Below are 17930 nucleotides of genomic sequence, written 5' to 3'. Positions count from 1 at the left end.
GTAATATTAATGAGCCCCGGGGTCTCTCAGTCATCACACACACACACACACACACACACACACACACACACACACACACACACACACACACACACACACACACACACACACACACACACACACACACACACACACACTGTCCACTCTCCAGTGTTGAACACAGAAACAGCTCAATCTGGCTCTTTGCCATAAGCCTCTCTCACCCGCCCCACACATTAATTACACCCTTGTTAATCACCATGGTGATACACATACACACACATACACGCATGCACACACACACACACACACACACACACACACACACCCACACATACTCATGATACACAAACAAACACCCCCATCCCTCTCCATTCATTCACAATAATTGCTGCACAGACATTTTCTCTCTGCCTCTCTCTCTCTATCTCTCTTTCTCTCTCTCTTTCTCTCTGTCTCTCTCTCTCTCAATTCAATTTGCTTTATTGCCATGACGTAACAATGTACATATTGCCAAAGCTTACTTTGGATATTTACAATGTTAAAATAATAAGAATCAAAATTGTCAATGGGACAACAGTAACAACAATAGCCAGGGGTCAAAATAACCATACATTCAACAATAACAACAAGCATACAGTAGAGTACATGTGCAGGTTGATTGGTCTGTCAGAAAGTGTCCCTCATCTTATGGCAGGCATCAATGTAGTGCGCTGCCAACCCACAGCTCTCTGCGTCCTCCCCCAACAGGACGGGTAGCCTATCCTCATCAGAGAGGTCTTTGAAACCTTGAATAAGGGTTTCAAATTTGGGGAAATGACACTCTCTAATTGTTTTATATTTTTATATTCTCTCTCTCTGTCTCTCTCTCTCTCTCTCTCTCTCTCTCTCTCTCTCTCTCTCTCTCTCTCTCTCTCTTTCATAAATGTCATGTGTTTGTAGTGTTGTAGCACTACGCTGATTGTTATGTCTATTATCTAGAACTTCCTGTCTTCTTCACAGGGGGGTTATGCAGCGTACAGATACGCCCAGCCAGCAGCCACGGCTGCAACCGCATATAGCGACAGGTAACACACACACACACACACACACACACACACACACACACACACACACACACACACACACACACACACACACACACACACACACACACACACATACACACACACACTGCTCCCCTATCCCCAAATCTCCAGCCACTTGCTGCCCCCACCCTCAGAGGGCCCAGCCTCCGGCCTCAGTCTTCCCAGGCACCGAGCTCTCCTCCCTGGTTTGGGTGGGTTGCATGAGAGTGTTGGGAGAACTAATCTGGGGAAGATTGATCGTGTCAGGTCTGATAAGGGGCAGTGGCATCGGGAGCCTGTAGGCCATGGATAATGTTAGATTTATCAGACAACGATCCGCCGAAGGGAAATTGTGAACAGCAGAGAAGAGCAGGTGAAAGACTGGCTGTGTTTCTCTCGCTAAGCTACAGTTATTTCATTCTCTCTTTCTGTTCTCCCTCTCTTTTTCCTTCTGTATCTTTTCATGTCATCTTTATTTTCTTTCTCTTCTCCCTTAGTCTCAATCCTTTCTCACTCCCTACTCCCTCAGTCTCACTCCCTTCTCCTCAGTCTCACTCCTTTTTCCCTGAGTCTCCCTCAGTCTCATTCCCTTCTCCCTCAGTCTCACTCCCTTCTCCCTCAGTCTCACTCCCTTCTCCCTCAGCCTCACTCCCTACTCCCTCAGTCTCACTCCCTTCACCCTCAGTCTCACTCCCTTCTCCCCAGTCTCACTCCCTTCTCCCTCAGTCTCACTCCCTTCTCCCTCAGTCTCACTCCCTTCTCCCTCAGTCTCACTCCATGCTCCCTCAGTCTCATTCACTACTCCCTCAGTCTCACTCCCTTCACCCTCAGTCTCACTCCCTTCTCCCCAGTCTCACTCCCTTCTCCCTCAGTCTCACTCCCTTCTCCCTCAGTCTCACTCCCTTCTCCCTCAGTCTCACTCCCTTCTCCCTCAGTCTCACTCCCTTCTCCCTCAGTCTCACTCCATGCTCCCTCAGTCTCATTCACTACTCCCTCAGTCTCACTCCCTCAGTCTCACTCCCTTCTCCCTGAGTCTCACTCCCTTCTCCCTCAGTCTCACTCCCTTCTCCCTCAGTCTCACTCCCTCAGTCTCACTCTCTTCTCCCTCAGTCTTCCTCCCTTCTCCCTCAGTCTCACTCCCTACTCCATCAGTCTCACTCCCTTCTCCCTCAGTCTCACTCCCTACTCCCTCAGTCTCACTCCCTTCTCCCTCAGTCTCACTCCCTTCTCCCTCAGTCTCACTCCCTGCTCCCTCAGTCTCACTTACTACTCCCTCAGTCTCACTCCCTCAGTCTCCCTCCCTTCTCCCTCAGTCTCACTCCCTTCTCCCTCAGTCTCACTCCCTACTCCCTCCGTCTTTTTACGCTCTTGTGATTTAAAGAGAGTCAGTTAATTCACTGAGGGATGGAGTGTTATTTATTCTTGTCTAATAGGACTTAGAGGGAGTGGATCAGTGTGGAACTGAGAGAATTGCTGCCTCTGTTTCCCAGGGGAACTCTTTCACACAGACACACAACCATGTCCTATCTGCTTCTGTCTTGCTCACTCCACAGACAATTAGATGTATTGTTCCTGAATGGTGCATGTCAACAGGAAGAACATGACAGCTGGCATAGTGGTGACATTATCTATTTACTAGTAACAGGATGTAGATTCATTTTCATCCATTTCCACTCCTCCTTCTTCATCCATCCATCCATCCATCTATTCACATCTCCTCCCCTGCACATTGACCACCTATCTTTCTTCCTCTCATCCATCCCTCCTTTCAGTCGTCTCCTCTCTGCACTTTTTCCAATGATGTCATGCTCCCACCCTGCCATCATTCCGTCCCTCCAACTCTCCTCCATCCCTCCTTTCCTCCACCCTTTAATTCCTCTTCCATCTCTCTTTTCTCCTCTACTCTCTGATAGCCCAACCCTATCCCTAACCCGTACAGGGCCTTATCTATGCCCTCCAGCCCTCCACTGGCATCCCTTGCTTTTGGAAGATAGCAAACAAACGAGGGAGCAGAGAGAGGGATGTGGAAGAGAGGAATAAATAAAGCGGTCGACGCGGCCCGCCTGGTCTCATCTCAGAGAGAGAGGGATGAAAGGAGGGAGGGTGGGATTAGTTCTGAGCTAGTGCTAGTGAATAGAGAGGGAATAAGCCTTCAGAGACAGAGAAAGAGAGATACAGAAGGAATGAAGGGAAGAGCCAGAGAGTAGAAGGGGGCAGAGAGAGATACAGGAGGAGTGAAGGGATTTTTTATTTTATTTTATTTAACCTTTATTTAACTAGGCAAGTCAGTTAAGAACAAATGTATATTTACAATGACGGCCTACCCCGGGCCAAACCTGGACGATGCTAGGCCAACTGTGCGCTGCCCAATGGGACTCCCAATCACGGCCGTATGGGATTAAGCCTGGATTCAAACCAGGGAATGTAGTGACACCTCTTGCACTGAGATGCAGTGCCTTAGACCGCTGAGACACTCAGGAGCCAGAGAGGAGAAGAGGAGAGGGCAGAGAGGAGAAGAGGTCAGGCATGCCCCTAGAACAGACATCTCTCTCTCTCTCTCTCTCTCTCTCTCTCTCTCTCTCTCTCTCTCTCTCTCTCTCTCTCTCTCTCTCTCTCTCTCTCCCTCTGTTGGACCCTGTATTTGTCTATTTCTCTTTGCTGTATATTTTTTATTTAACCGTTTATTTAACTGGGCAAGCCAGTAGAGAACAAATTCTTATTTTACAATGAAGGCCTACCCCGGCCAAACCCTCCCCTAACCCGGACGATGCTGGGCGCTCTCCCCTCCCCTAACCCAGACGACGCTGGGCACCCTCCCCTAACCCAGACGACGCTGGGCGCCCTCCCCTCCCCTAACCCGGACGATGCTGGGCACCCTCCCCTCCCCTAACCCGGACGACGCTGGGCGCTCTCCCTCCCTAACCTGGACGACGCTGGGCGCCCTCCCCTCCCCTAACCCAGACGACGCTGGGTGCCCTCCCCTCCCCTAACCCAGACGACGCTGGGTGCCCTCCCCTCCCCTAACCCAGACGACGCTGGGCACCCTCCCCTAACCCAGACGACGCTGGGTGCCCTCCCCTCCCCTAACCCGGACGACGCTGGGCATCCTCCCCTAACCCGGACGACGCTGGGTGCCCTCCCCTCCCCTAACCCAGACGACGCTGGGCACCCTCCCCTAACCCAGACGACGCTGGGCGCCCTCCCCTCCCCTAACCCAGACGACGCCCTCCCCTCCCCTAACCCGGACGACGCTGGGCGCCCTCCCCTCCCCTAACCCGGACGACGCTGGGCATCCTCCCCTAACCCGGACGACGCCCTCCCCTCCCCTCCCCTAACCCGGACGATGCTGGGCACCCTCCCCTCCCCTAACCCAGACGACGCTGGGCACCCTCCCCTCCCTAACCCGGACGATGCTGGGCACCCTCCCCTCCCCTAACCCAGACGACGCTGGGCGCCCTCCCCTCCCCTAACCCAGACGACGCTGGGCACCCTCCCCTCCCCTAACCCAGACGACGCCCTCCCTCCCCTGACCCAGACGACGCTGGGCGCCCTCCCCTAACCCAGACGACGCTGGGCACCCTCCCCTAACCCTGACCCGGACGACGCCCTCCCCTCCCCTAACCCGGACGACGCTGGGCGCCCTCCCCTAACCCAGACGACGCTGGGCGCCCTCCCCTCCCTAACCCAGACGACGCTGGGCGCCCTCCCCTCCCTAACCCGGACGACGCTGGGCGCCCTCCCCTCCCCTAACATGAACGACGCTGGGCGCCCTCCCTCCCCTAACCCAGACGACGCTGGGCGCCCTCCCCTCCCCTAACCCGGACGACGCTGGGCGCCCTCCCCTCCCCTAACCCAGACGACGCTGGGCGCCCTCCCCTCCCCTAACCCGGACGACGCTGGGCGCCCTCCCTCCCCTAACCCGGACGACGCTGGGCGCCCTCCCCTCCCCTAACCCGGACGACGCTGGGTGCCCTCCCCTCCCCTAACCCGGACGACGCTGGGCGCCCTCCCCTCCCCTAACCCAGACGACGCTGGGCGCCCTCCCCTCCCTAACCCGGACGACGCTGGGCGCCCTCCCTCCCCTAACCCAGACGACGCTGGGCACCCTCCCCTAACCCGGACAACGCTGGGCGCCCTCCCCTCCCCTAACCCGGACGACGCTGGGCGCCCTCCCCTCCCCTAACCCGGACGACGCTGGGCACCCTCCCCTAACCCGGACGACGCTGGGCACCCTCCCCTAACCCGAACGACTCTGGGCGCCCTCCCCTAACCCGGACGACGCTGGGCCAGTCGTCTCTGCCAATATTCCCCTCTTTCTGTTCCTACTTTTTCTGCTTCATACACTCTGTTCTCGTGTCACAAGTCTAATTTCTTTCCCTCTCACCTTTTTCATATACCTGTATCCCTCTTTCTTTCTCATCACTCTCTCTCTCTCAATTCAATTTAACTCTCTATCTATATATACTCCCTCTGTCTATCTGACTGGTTTAACATTCCTCCATTCCTCTATCAGAAGATAAAACACTCACTCCTTTTTCTCATGAATTGAAACGGGTAAAACAAATCACTGCAATCCCACACTCTCACCTTTACGATGTACATTTATAGCATGTCTATCCCACAGGGCTGTCTGTAACGTTACTAAGAGATCTAGTCTCTGAACCCCAGAGGCAGGGCTGTCTGTAATGTTACTAAGAGATCTAGTCTCCGGACCCCAGAGGCTGGGCTGTCTGTAACGTTACTACGAGATCTAGTCTCCGGACCCCAGAGGCTGGGCTGTCTGTAACATTACTAAGAGATCTAGTCTCCGGACACCAGAGGCTGGGCTGTCTGTAATGTTACTAAGAGATCTAGTCTCCGGACACCAGAGGCTGGGCTGTCTGTAACGTTACTAAGAGATCTAGTCTCCGGACACCAGAGGCTGGGCTGTCTGTAACGTTACTAAGAGATCTAGTCTCTGAACCCCAGAGGCTGGGCTGTCTGTAACGTTACTAAGAGATCTAGTCTCCAGACACCAGAGGCTGGGCTGTCTGTAATGTTACTAAGAGATCTAGTCTCTGAACCCCAGAGGCTGGGCTGTCTGTAATGTTACTAAGAGATCTAGTCTCTGAACCCCAGAGGCTGGGCTGTCTGTAATGTTACTAAGAGATCTAGTCTCCGGACACCAGAGGCTGGGCTGTCTGTAACGTTACTAAGAGATCTAGTCTCCGGACACCAGAGGCTGGGCTGTCTGTAACGTTACTAAGAGATCTAGTCTCTGAACCCCAGAGGCTGGGCTGTCTGTAACGTTACTAAGAGATCTAGTCTCCAGACACCAGAGGCTGGGCTGTCTGTAATGTTACTAAGAGATCTAGTCTCTGAACCCCAGAGGCTGGGCTGTCTGTAATGTTACTAAGAGATCTAGTCTCCGAACCCCAGAGGCTGGGCTGTCTGTAATGTTACTAAGAGATCTAGTCTCCGGACACCAGAGGCTGGGCTGTCTGTAATGTTACTAAGAGATCTAGTCTCCAGACACCAGAGGCTGGGCTGTCTGTAACGTTACTAAGAGATCTAGTCTCCGGACACCAGAGGCTGGGCTGTCTGTAACGTTACTAAGAGATCTAGTCTCCAGACACCAGAGGCTGGGCTGTCTGTAACGTTACTAAGAGATCTAGTCTCCGGACCCCAGAGACTGGGCTGTCTGTAACGTTACTAAGAGATCTAGTCTCTGAACCCCAGAGGCTGGGCTGTCTGTAACGTTACTAAGAGATCTAGTCTCTGAACCCCAGAGGCTGGGCTGTCTGTAACGTTACTAAGAGATCTAGTCTCTGAACCCCAGAGGCTGGGCTGTCTGTAACGTTACTAAGAGTTCTAGTCTCTGAACCCCAGAGGCTGGGCTGTCTGTAACGTTACTAAGAGATCTAGTCTCTGAACCCCAGAGGCTGGGCTGTCTGTAACATTACTAAGAGATCTAGTCTCCAGACACCAGAGGCTGGGCTGTCTGTAACGTTACTAAGAGATCTAGTCTCTGAAGCCCAGAGGCTGGGCTGTCTGTAACGTTACTAAGAGATCTAGTCTCCGGACACCAGAGGCTGGGCTGTCTGTAACGTTACTAAGAGATCTAGTCTCCAGACACCAGAGGCTGGGCTGTCTGTAACGTTACTAAGAGATCTAGTCTCTGAACCCCAGAGGCTGGGCTGTCTGTAACGTTACTAAGAGATCTAGTCTCCGGACACCAGTACGGTAGTGTCTCATGTTCACATTTTTTCTGTCTCGACACTAATTGTCTGTTATCAAAACTCTTAAGGGCTTTAATTTAATCAAACCTCATGTGCGGATGCTTCCTGTTTGGGGTTAGGTCCGTTAGAATAAACAATTCATTCATTATCAATTTGAATGTGAATGAATCTGGTTTTTTTGTCTAAAACAATAAACATCATGTCATTGATTAAAATGAATACTGAACACACTTCACGTATGTAGCCTGAGATAAATTGTAAGACGATGGTGTGGTCTCTCTCCTCTCTCCTCTCTCCCATACAGTTATGGGAGAGTCTATGCAACAGCGGACCCATATCACCACACGATTGGTCCTGCAGCCACGTACAGTGTGGGCACTATGGTGAGTCCTCTGTCCTCTTCTGTTACCATGACCACTGCTTACTAAAACGTAAAACGCACTTAACACTGCATCCCACAGGGCTCCCTACTCCCTATAGGGACTTGGTCAAAGTGGTCCACTATATAGAGAAAAGGGAACCATGTGGGATGCAGTGTAATAGACCAAGCACTACAGAGAGTTTTGAAGATACATTTATCATGACTTGTATTTATATCATGTAATATATACTTATTATGTACGGATGCATATAAATGAAAGTAGAATGGACACTTGGGAGGAGAGTTGAAATGCTTTGATTTCATAGAAGCAGCTGACTCTTGTCACTGTGTGAGTTTTTTATGGCATGTTTTCTATGTGAGGTTCAACAGCTGTTGCCACTTCGGTAAATGAACCAGAGATGTTGTTGCCTTATTCTCTAAGTCCCTTTTTCAATGTCATTGGCCTGAAGCTCTTAAAATCCCAATGAGACTGCTACGTCCTCGATAATGAGAGGATTCTCCTCAATTTACACAGGAGGAAATAGTTAATTGGTTAATGTTAGTTTTTAGCTAGCTTTTGCAGCTAACATCAAAGATGAAAAAAAAAAACGAGAGCCCCCCCCAAAAAAAAAAATATATATAATTATTTGTTTTCTTTCGCGGGTGTGAGTAGGGACTTCCTCCAAAGATTAACTACCATCAAGCTGGCGCAGTGGCGTGCCGTGAGAGATTAAAGACAGAAAGAAAAACATGAAAACAAAAAACATGAAGACGAAAACTAGAGACAGACAAATGATCCCCATGGCACCCAGCTCCCCTTAGCTCTGTCGGAGAAGCTGATTTGTATAGAGTTCTTGCCTTAGACAGATGTGCAGGGTGTTGTGTGCAGGCACGCGCGTGACACGTGTCGCAACCCCCCTTCCTTCTCCCGACCGAGCGACCCACCCCCCCCATCGTGCAGCTGCTAGCTAAAAGCCTTCATTAATTATACAACCATTTGTTCTTCTTCATTTACTTAATTAAAACTGTGTTTCTCTATTCCCTTATTCATTCACTTCTTTTTTCTCCTTCCAAATTGACCTCCCTTTTTCTTAGCTGCACGTACACATTACACATTACATTACACATTACACATTACATTACACATTACACATTACATTACACATTACATTACACATTACATTACACATTACACATTACATTACACATTACATTACACATTACACATTAGATTACACATTACATTACACATTACATTACACATTACATTACACATTACATTACACATTACACATTATATTACACATTACATTACACATTACATTACACATTACACATTACATTACACATTACACATTACATTACACATTACATTACACATTACATCACATTACATTACACATTACATTAGACATTACACATTACATTATATTACATTACATTACACATTACATATTACATTATATTACATTACATTACACATTACATATTACATTATATTACACATTATACATTACATTATGTTACATTAATTACACATTACATTATATTACACATTAAGCATTACATTATATTACATTACATTACACATTACATTACACATTACATTATATTACATTACACATTACATTACACATTACATTATATTACATTACATTACACATGACATTATATTACACATTACATTACTCATTACATATTACATTACACATTGCATTACATTACACATTACATTACACTACATTACACATTACATTATATTATAATACACATTATATTACATTACACTTTACATTACACGTACACTGCACATTTCTAAACACAGTGAATTCAAAACAAAACAAACTTTTATCCATACACCACTACAATAAAAATGACAGTGTATTTGGAGAAAGATTGAGGTGCTGAATAGGAATAGAAGAGGGTGAGGTAAAGTATCAATCTGGACCAAACACTAAGACCTTGATTCAGCGTTTACCATAAATGCAGCCTCCGTAAAAGTGGAAACATTACGCTGAACTTCCGCGATACGGATTGAATCGAGCCCTAAGGAAGAACAAGAAGTGACTAAATACACAAGATGGCAAAATGCCGTCTTGTAGACCCACTGAACAAGCACGACCGCTTACTGAGAGAGAAAGACAGGGAGAGAGAAATATTTAATTATATATAATGATGTTTGATGTACTAGGTCTGTACTAGGATACTTGGCTAACATGCTTGGGGCAGAGAGAGTGGTAGGGGGGCAGAGAGAGGGGGGGGGGACAGACAGAGGGGTATGGGGCAGAGAGAGGGGTGGGGGGGACAGACAGAGGGGTATGGGGCAGAGAGAGTGGTAGGGGGGCAGAGAGATGGTAGGTGGGGACAGAGAGATGGGTGGGGAGGGCAGACAGAGGGGTGGAGGGGGACAGAAAGAGGGTGGAGGGGCAGAGAGAGGGGTGGAGGGGCAGAGAGATCGGGGGAAGAGAGAGTGGTGCAGGCTTGGTATAAATCGTGATCTGGACATGAAAGAGAATTAACTACTGTATATCTGATTCAATGACCTATTTAGAGTTTGTAGTTTCAATTGAAGACTGGAGTAAAACTTTTGAGAATTTAGTCACTGCTTAGTTTGAATCATACCACTAATCACTTCTCAAGTCCTTCCATTCCTTTCTCACAAACATAACAAAACATTCATACTGTACGCATGCACACAAACACAGTCACTTCCAAGTCTCTGGTACCCATCTCCTCTAAATCTCCACCAACACTCCAACCATTGCAACAAAATAAAAAAGGGAAGAAAGTTTTGAGGGAGAAAAAGAAGAAGCCAATATAATATTATATTGCGGCGTTCACATGCCAGTCGGAACTAAGAAAATCGTACATTTCCGACTTACTAACAGGTTATATACATGCCACGTTCGACCAGTTAGCAAGTCAGAAATGTCAGTTTCCTAATTCCGACTAGCACGTGAACGCAGCATATAACCCAAGCTTCCTATACTGAATACTGATTGGAGCTTTTTTCATCTTTGATGTTGCAGGCTAGCCTATACAGAGGAGGCTGCAGTCGCTTCACTCCGTACTAGAGCGAGAGAGAGGGACAAACGCCCCCCTCCTCCCTCCTTCCGCCCCCAGAAAAAAATAAAAAATACATCAAACTAAACACCTCCTTCCTCTTCAATGGAAAACTAAAACTAGAGCAAAACAACTCCAGGTCAACAAAACACATGACCCCCTTGTCAAGACTCTCAAGTTGATGTCTCCTTTTAAGAGTTTTATCTGACTATATGCATTGTCTGTCATCGATGTACTGTACCGATTTTGGAAATAACAATGCTCTTGTTTATTTCCTGTATTGATTTAAATGTATTGCTCTGGGTTGAGATTGATGGTTTCTAGAATGTGAGAAAGAAGGTGGTGCTGGAGCGAGAGAAAGAAAGAAAAAGAAAGAAAGAAAGAAAGAAAGAAAGAAAGAAAGAAAGAAAGAAAGAAAGAAAGAAAGAAAGAAAGAAAGAAAGAAAGAAAGAAAGAAAGAAAGAAAGAAAAATTGAGGGAATAGATCTCTCTTTTTCTCTTTCTCTCTCTCTTTCCAATAAAGCCAAATTATTGTCATTAATTTAACACATTTAATGATTAGAAATTATAATCTCATTAACAATTGTATTGTAATAGGTTGACAATAGGTTGATATTGTCTGTATAACGCCTGTATAATGGGAATCATACCGAGGGAATTTACCAACAGAAAAAAACAAAATGCTGCTACTTTATATCCCTCTGAGTTTATGTTATCAAACTAGGTTCCTGTGGGATGGGTCACTACTCTTAATGTTGCAATTAGTCATTTTCCCAATATACATTAAGACTGCTAATGTTCAGCAATTCCCGTTGAAGCAACACATTTCAAACTGGGTTTTATTAAGTAAGTAAATGATACAGCCATTCAATTTGGCACCCTATTCTCTATGCAGTGCACTATTTTTGACCTGGGCCCATAAGGATCTGGTCAAAAGTAGTGCACTATTTAGGAAATAGGATGCTATTTGGGACGTAGCCCAAGAGTTTAGTTTGTAGACCTGAGAATTCGTAGGCTAATGACATAAACATAAACGCACTCAGCTAAAAGAGGTTGATCTGCGACAAAATGGCTGACAGAAAGTGATGTATCCTAGAATGATGTGTAGTAAGAAGAGAGGGGGAGAAGGAGAAGCTATGGCTGCCATTGCTGTATGGCAGCAGCAGTGTGCCAGAGCGAGAGCATTGATTGTGACACTGAGCCAAAAGCAGAAGGTATCCTGGTATCTCCACAGAACGGCTTTCAACAAAATAAGCAATAATACTACAACATTACAACAGATGATATTTCACTGGTGAGCTTTTCTTTTTAGAAAGAGAGTCATTACATACAGTATCTTCAATTCATATTCATTATATTATTTTGCCAAACTGAACTATATCTTTCAATAAGTAACACTATTCAACAAAGAGGATGTTGAAGGTAACTTGTGCTGTTATTCACATGGTACATATAAGATTTAAGAGAAAGGCTAATGTTTTTTTACTGCACAGGGAGAAGGGGATACCTGGTCAGTTTTACAACTGAAAGCATTCATCCAAGATGTGTCTTTTGCATTTAACCCAAACCCTCTGAATCAGAGAGGTGCGGGGGCTGCTTTTATTGACATCCACGGTGTCCAGGGAGAAGTTGGGGGTTAACTGCCTGGCTCAAAGGCAGAAGGGCACATTTTTCACCTTGCTGGCTAGAGGATTTGAACAAGTGACCTTTTGGTTACTGACCCAACGCTCTTAACCTCTAGGCTACCTGCCGCCCTACAAGCTTGCAAAATATGAAAGAGAGAAGGGCACATGTTGATTAGGCCAGTGAGTTGTTACCTTACATGGTAGAATGCTGTGTTCCAGTCCCAGACACTGTCCCACCCTGAGACCTGGGGTGTGTCCCAAGTGGCAGTAGTGCACCACTCTTGACCAGAGCCTTTTGATTCTATAGGCTCCGGTCAAAAGTAGTGGACTATAAAGCGAATATGGTGCCATTAGGGAAACATCCCTCAGGTGCAGAGGTGGGAGGGCGGAGAGAAGCTCTTAGATTTGTGATTGACATTAGGAAGGATGTTAGGACTCCCACAGGAGAAGATGTTCAGTGTTACTGAGTCTTAAAGACATCTTTCCATCACTTTAAGAATGTGTTCTTCTCTTTCATTTCTCTGAGATTGACTCTCTCTGTCTGCAAGGGACACTCCCTCAAGGTAACTCCACACACACTCACCCCCCCCCCTCCAACAGGCCCTGCAGTGTTTAAATAAGTCCAGTCACTGGTGAGAGAGAGAGGGAGAAAGAGGGAGGGAGGAAGAGAGAGAGAGAGAGAGAGAGAGAGAGAGAGAGAGAGAGAGAGAAGAGAGAGAGAGAGAGAGCAGGTCATTGTGAGAATGGAGAGGCAGGTGAACCAATAACCTTGTTGTGAAATAGGATCTCTTCGTCCCACAACCTCTTACAACGCTGGTTATTCCCCTCGTCTAGGAGGACACACACACACACACACACACACCTGCACACTTATACAGACAAACAGACACTCTCATCCACACACACATGTGCGCTGTGTAATGGGATGGTATAGAGGGGAGTCAGTTGTGGTGGGCGTCGAGGGAAGAAGACTGTGTAGAGGAGAGTAACAGACAACAGAGCTCAGTCAATAATCACTGATCTCATTGGAAGATACACCAGACTGGCTACACACACACACACACACACACACACACACACACACACGCACGTAGATACACACACACACCTCTTTTGTCCAATGCCATGGCTGTTGTGTCCATTACTGCAGATTCTCTATTGTTCCAACGAGGAGGAGGCCATTGGGAAATATGGGATTGGATAAACTCTCTCCTCCCTCACCTCTCTCTTCATCCTCTTCCTTTACTTCTAGGGGTTGTCTCATAACCTCCCATGTCCTTTGGGTTCTGCTAAATGTCAAACTTAAGAACCTCATTCACGGCTCGTACACCACTTCCTCACGCCTAGTGGTTAGAGCATTGGGCCAGTAACCGAAAGGTTGCTGGGATCGAATCCCCGAGCTGACATGGTAAAAATGTGTCGTTCTGCCCCTGAACAAGCCAGTTAACCCACTGTTCCCCGGGCTCCGTAGACGTGGATGTTGATTACAACTGACTAGGTATCCCCCTTTCCCTATACGACTGACTAGGTATCCCCCTTTCCCTGTACGACTGACTAGGTATCCCCCTTTCCCTGTACAACTGACTAGGTATCCCCCTTTCCCTTTATAACTGACTAGGTACCCCCCTTTCCCTATACAACTGACTAGGTATCCCCCTTTCCCTTTACAACTGACTAGGTATCCCCCTTTCCCTTTATAACTGACTAGGTATCCCCCCTTTCCCTATACAACTGACTAGGTATCCCCCCTTTCCCTGTACAACTGACTAGGTATCCCCCTTTCCCTGTACAACTGACTAGGTATCCCCCTTTCCCTTTATAACTGACTAGGTATCCCCCCTTTCCCTTTACAACTGACTAGGTATCCCCTTTCCCTATACAACTGACTAGGTATCCCCCTTTCCCTGTACAACTGACTAGGTATCCCCCTTTCCCTGTACAACTGACTAGGTATCCCCCTTTACAACTGACTAGGTATCCCCCTTTACAACTGACTAGGTATCCCCCTTTTCCCTATACAACTGACTAGGTATCCCCCTTTTCCCTATACAACTGACTAGGTACCCCCCTTTCCCTATACAACTGACTAGGTATCCCCCTTTCCCTATACAACTGACTAGGTATCCCCCTTTCCCTTTACAACTGACTAGGTATTCCCCTTTCCCTGTACAACTGACTAGGTATCCCCCTTTCCCTTTACAACTGACTAGGTACCCCCCTTTCCCTTTACAACTGACTAGGTATCCCCCCTTTCCCTATACAACTGACTAGGTATTCCCCTTTCCCTATACAACTGACTAGGTATCCCCCCTTTCCCTATACAACTGACTAGGTATCCCCCTATACAACTGACTAGGTATCCCCCCTTTCCCTTTACAACTGACTAGGTATCCCCCTTTACAACTGACTAGGTATTCCCCTTTCCCTGTACAACTGACTAGGTATCCCCCTTTTCCTTTTACAACTGACTAGGTATCCCCCTTTCCCTATACAACTGACTAGGTATCCCCCTATACAACTGACTAGGTATCCCCCTTTCCCTTTACAACTGACTAGGTATCCCCTTTTCCTTTTACAACTGACTAGGTATCCCCCTTTCCCTGTACAACTGACTAGGTATCCCCCTTTCCCTTTACAACTGACTAGGTATCCCCCTTTCCCTGTTCAACTGACTAGGTATCCCCCTTTCCCTATACAACTGACTAGGTATCCCCCCTTTCCCTTTACAACTGACTAGGTATCCCCCTTTCCCTATACAACTGACTAGGTATCCCCCTTTCCCTATACAACTGACTAGGTATCCCCCTTTCCCTTTATATCTGACTAGGTATCCCCCCTTTCCCTTTACAACTGACTAGGTATCCCCCTTTCCCTATACAACTGACTAGGTATCCCCCTTTCCCTTTACAACTGACTAGGTATCCCCCTTTCCCTTTACAACTGACTAGGTACCCCCCTTTCCCTTTAACTAGGTTGAACTAGTAGTGTATCTTTATGTGTCATTCTACTCCTTCATTCATAAACATGTGTCTGACTGGCTTTTGTGTCCGTCACCCAATTTATCCTCGATCCTCAATGTTTGTAACCAGAGCCATATATTTAGAAGATATGGAAACAAATTTAAATATATGACATTGACTGTTTCCATCCTAATGCCTGCTCAATGGCCTAGCTATTGTTTGACTGTTCCCATCCCAATGCCTGTTCAATGGCCTAGCTATTGATTGACTGTTCCCATCCTAATGCCTCTTCAATGGCCTAGCTATTGTTTGACTGTTCCCATCCTAATGCCTCTTCAATGGCCTAGCTATTGATTGACTGTTCCCATCCTAATGCCTCTTCAATGGCCTAGCTATTGATTGACTGTTCCCATCCTAATGCCTGCTCAATGGCCTAGCTATTTTTGACTGTTTCCATCCAAATGCCTGCTCAATGGCCTAGCTATTGTTTGACTGTTCCCATCCCAATGCCTGCTCAATGGCCTAGCTATTGTTTGACTGTTCCCGTCCTAATGCCTGCTCAATGGCCTAGCTATTGTTTGACTGTTCCCATCCTAATGCCTGCTCAATGGCCTAGCTATTGTTCGGCTCACGCGGCTCACGCGCCAAATATATCCAGCCCAAACAAAATCTTACACATCTACCTTAAATATATCAGTATTCATATTATACAACATATTCTTATAGTCAAACGTATCCGTCTACATCACTCTCAATAGACCTCTGACCTCACAAAGTAAAAACAGCTGTTCTGTGGTAGAAGGATATCAACTCTGCTGCTGCTCTGATTTCTTTATGTAAATAATTATCTCGTGTTGCATATGTTGACTTTTATTATGAATAATATTAATATTACTATATATTTCATTCCTTATATATCTTCCTCTTGGCACTTTACTAAATTCTTCTCGAAATAACTCTTGTTTTCCTTGTTTTTGTATTTTTACACAATGATATTTTTTTCCTATAATCATTTACATACAGCACTTGTGTGTTATTATAGAATTGTAAGTGTTACAGCATAGTATTGATTAGTATATCAAATGGATTATAGTGATATTATCTATTATTATTAGAGAAAATCTAGAAAAAGTTGTAAAAATTAAAACAAAATGTTATTCCTTTCACAAACATGTATCATAATCTATATGGGTCAAACAGTGGGTGAAACAGTGGGTCAAACAGTGGGTTAAACAGTGGGTTAAACAGTGGGTCAAACAGTGGGTGAAACAGTGGGTCAAACAGTGGGTCAAACAGTGGGTTAAACAGTGGGTCAAACAGTGGGTTAAACAGTGGGTTAAACAGTGGGTCAAACAGTGGGTTAAACAGTGGGTTAAACAGTGGGTCAAACAGTGGGTCAAACAGTGGGTTAAACAGTGGGTCAAACAGTGGGTCAAACAGTGGGTCAAACAGTGGGTCAAACAGTGGGTCAAACAGTGGGTCAAACAGTAAATTAAACAGTGGGTTAAACAGTGGGTTAAACAGTGGGTCAAACAGTGGGTCAAACAGTGGGTCAAACAGTGGGTTAAACAGTGGGTTAAACAGTGGGTCAAACAGTGGGTTAAACAGTGGGTCAAACAGTGGGTCAAACAGTGGGTTAAACAGTGGGTCAAACAGTGGGTTAAACAGTGGGTCAAACAGTGGGTCAAACAGTGGGTCAAACAGTGGGTTAAACAGTGGGTCAAACAGTGGGTTAAACAGTGGGTCAAACAGTGGGTCAAACAGTGGGTCAAACAGTGGGTCAAACAGTGGGTTAAACAGTGGTGACATTTTATGACTTAAAAAAGATTTTAACTTCATTGTTGGAATACTGAAGGGGAGAGACAGAGTGCTGGCACCCTATTCCCTATGGGCCCTGGTCTAAAGTAGTGCACCCTATTCCCTATGGGCCCTGGTCTAAAGTAGTGCACCCTATTCCCTATGGGCCCTGGTCTAAAGTAGTGCACCCTATTCCCTGTGGGCCCTGGTCTAAAGTAGTGCACCCTATTCCCTATGGGCCCTGGTCTAAAGTAGTGCACCCTATTCCCTGTGGGCCCTGGTCTAAAGTAGTGCACCCTATTCCCTATGGGCCCTGGTCTAAAGTAGTGCACTATGTAGGGAAAAGGTGCCGGTGTAGACGCAACTATGGCTTATCTTGTCATTCTTTGTGACTTTGGTCAGATGACCATGTGAAGTGTATGTGTATGTGTTTATACACTGTGTCCAAATAACCTAGAGCAGGAGAACGTCTGACAAATTGTTTTATTTTGATGTTGTTTTGCATTTTTGTTGCTTTTTGTTATATTTCTGTTTTGAAGTAGACAAGCCCAATTTTAAACGACTCTAGCTCTGTTTCCCTTTACGATGCTCCTAAAACTCAAAGAGCGCTTGGAGGCAAAAGCATTCTGGGTAGTATGACTGCAGAGGCTAGATAGGGAAGGACGTTGGTTGATAAAACCTATTCTTTTCTCCTTTCTTTCCATCACTCTGTCTGCACATTCATTTCCCCAATCCTTCCGTCTGCACCTTCATTTCCCCCATCACTCCGTCTGCACCTTCGTTTTCCCCATCACTCCATCTGCACCCTCATTTCCCCATCACTCCGTCCGCACCTTAATTTCCCCATCACTCCATCTGCA

General features: G+C 46.5%; 1 pseudogene; it reads left to right on the top strand.

Annotated features, from left to right (window-relative positions):
* Positions 1–13749, top strand: part of LOC106589866 (RNA binding protein fox-1 homolog 3-like) — an 891320-nt pseudogene extending 877571 nt beyond the window's left edge.
* Positions 13750–17930: the final 4181 nt, after the last annotated feature.

The sequence above is a fragment of the Salmo salar genome, chromosome ssa28 (assembly GCF_905237065.1).
Source record: "Salmo salar chromosome ssa28, Ssal_v3.1, whole genome shotgun sequence".
Classification (NCBI taxonomy): domain Eukaryota; kingdom Metazoa; phylum Chordata; class Actinopteri; order Salmoniformes; family Salmonidae; genus Salmo; species Salmo salar.
The sequence above is the reverse complement of the archived record's forward strand: the minus strand, read 5'-3'. Positions and strand labels throughout refer to the sequence as shown.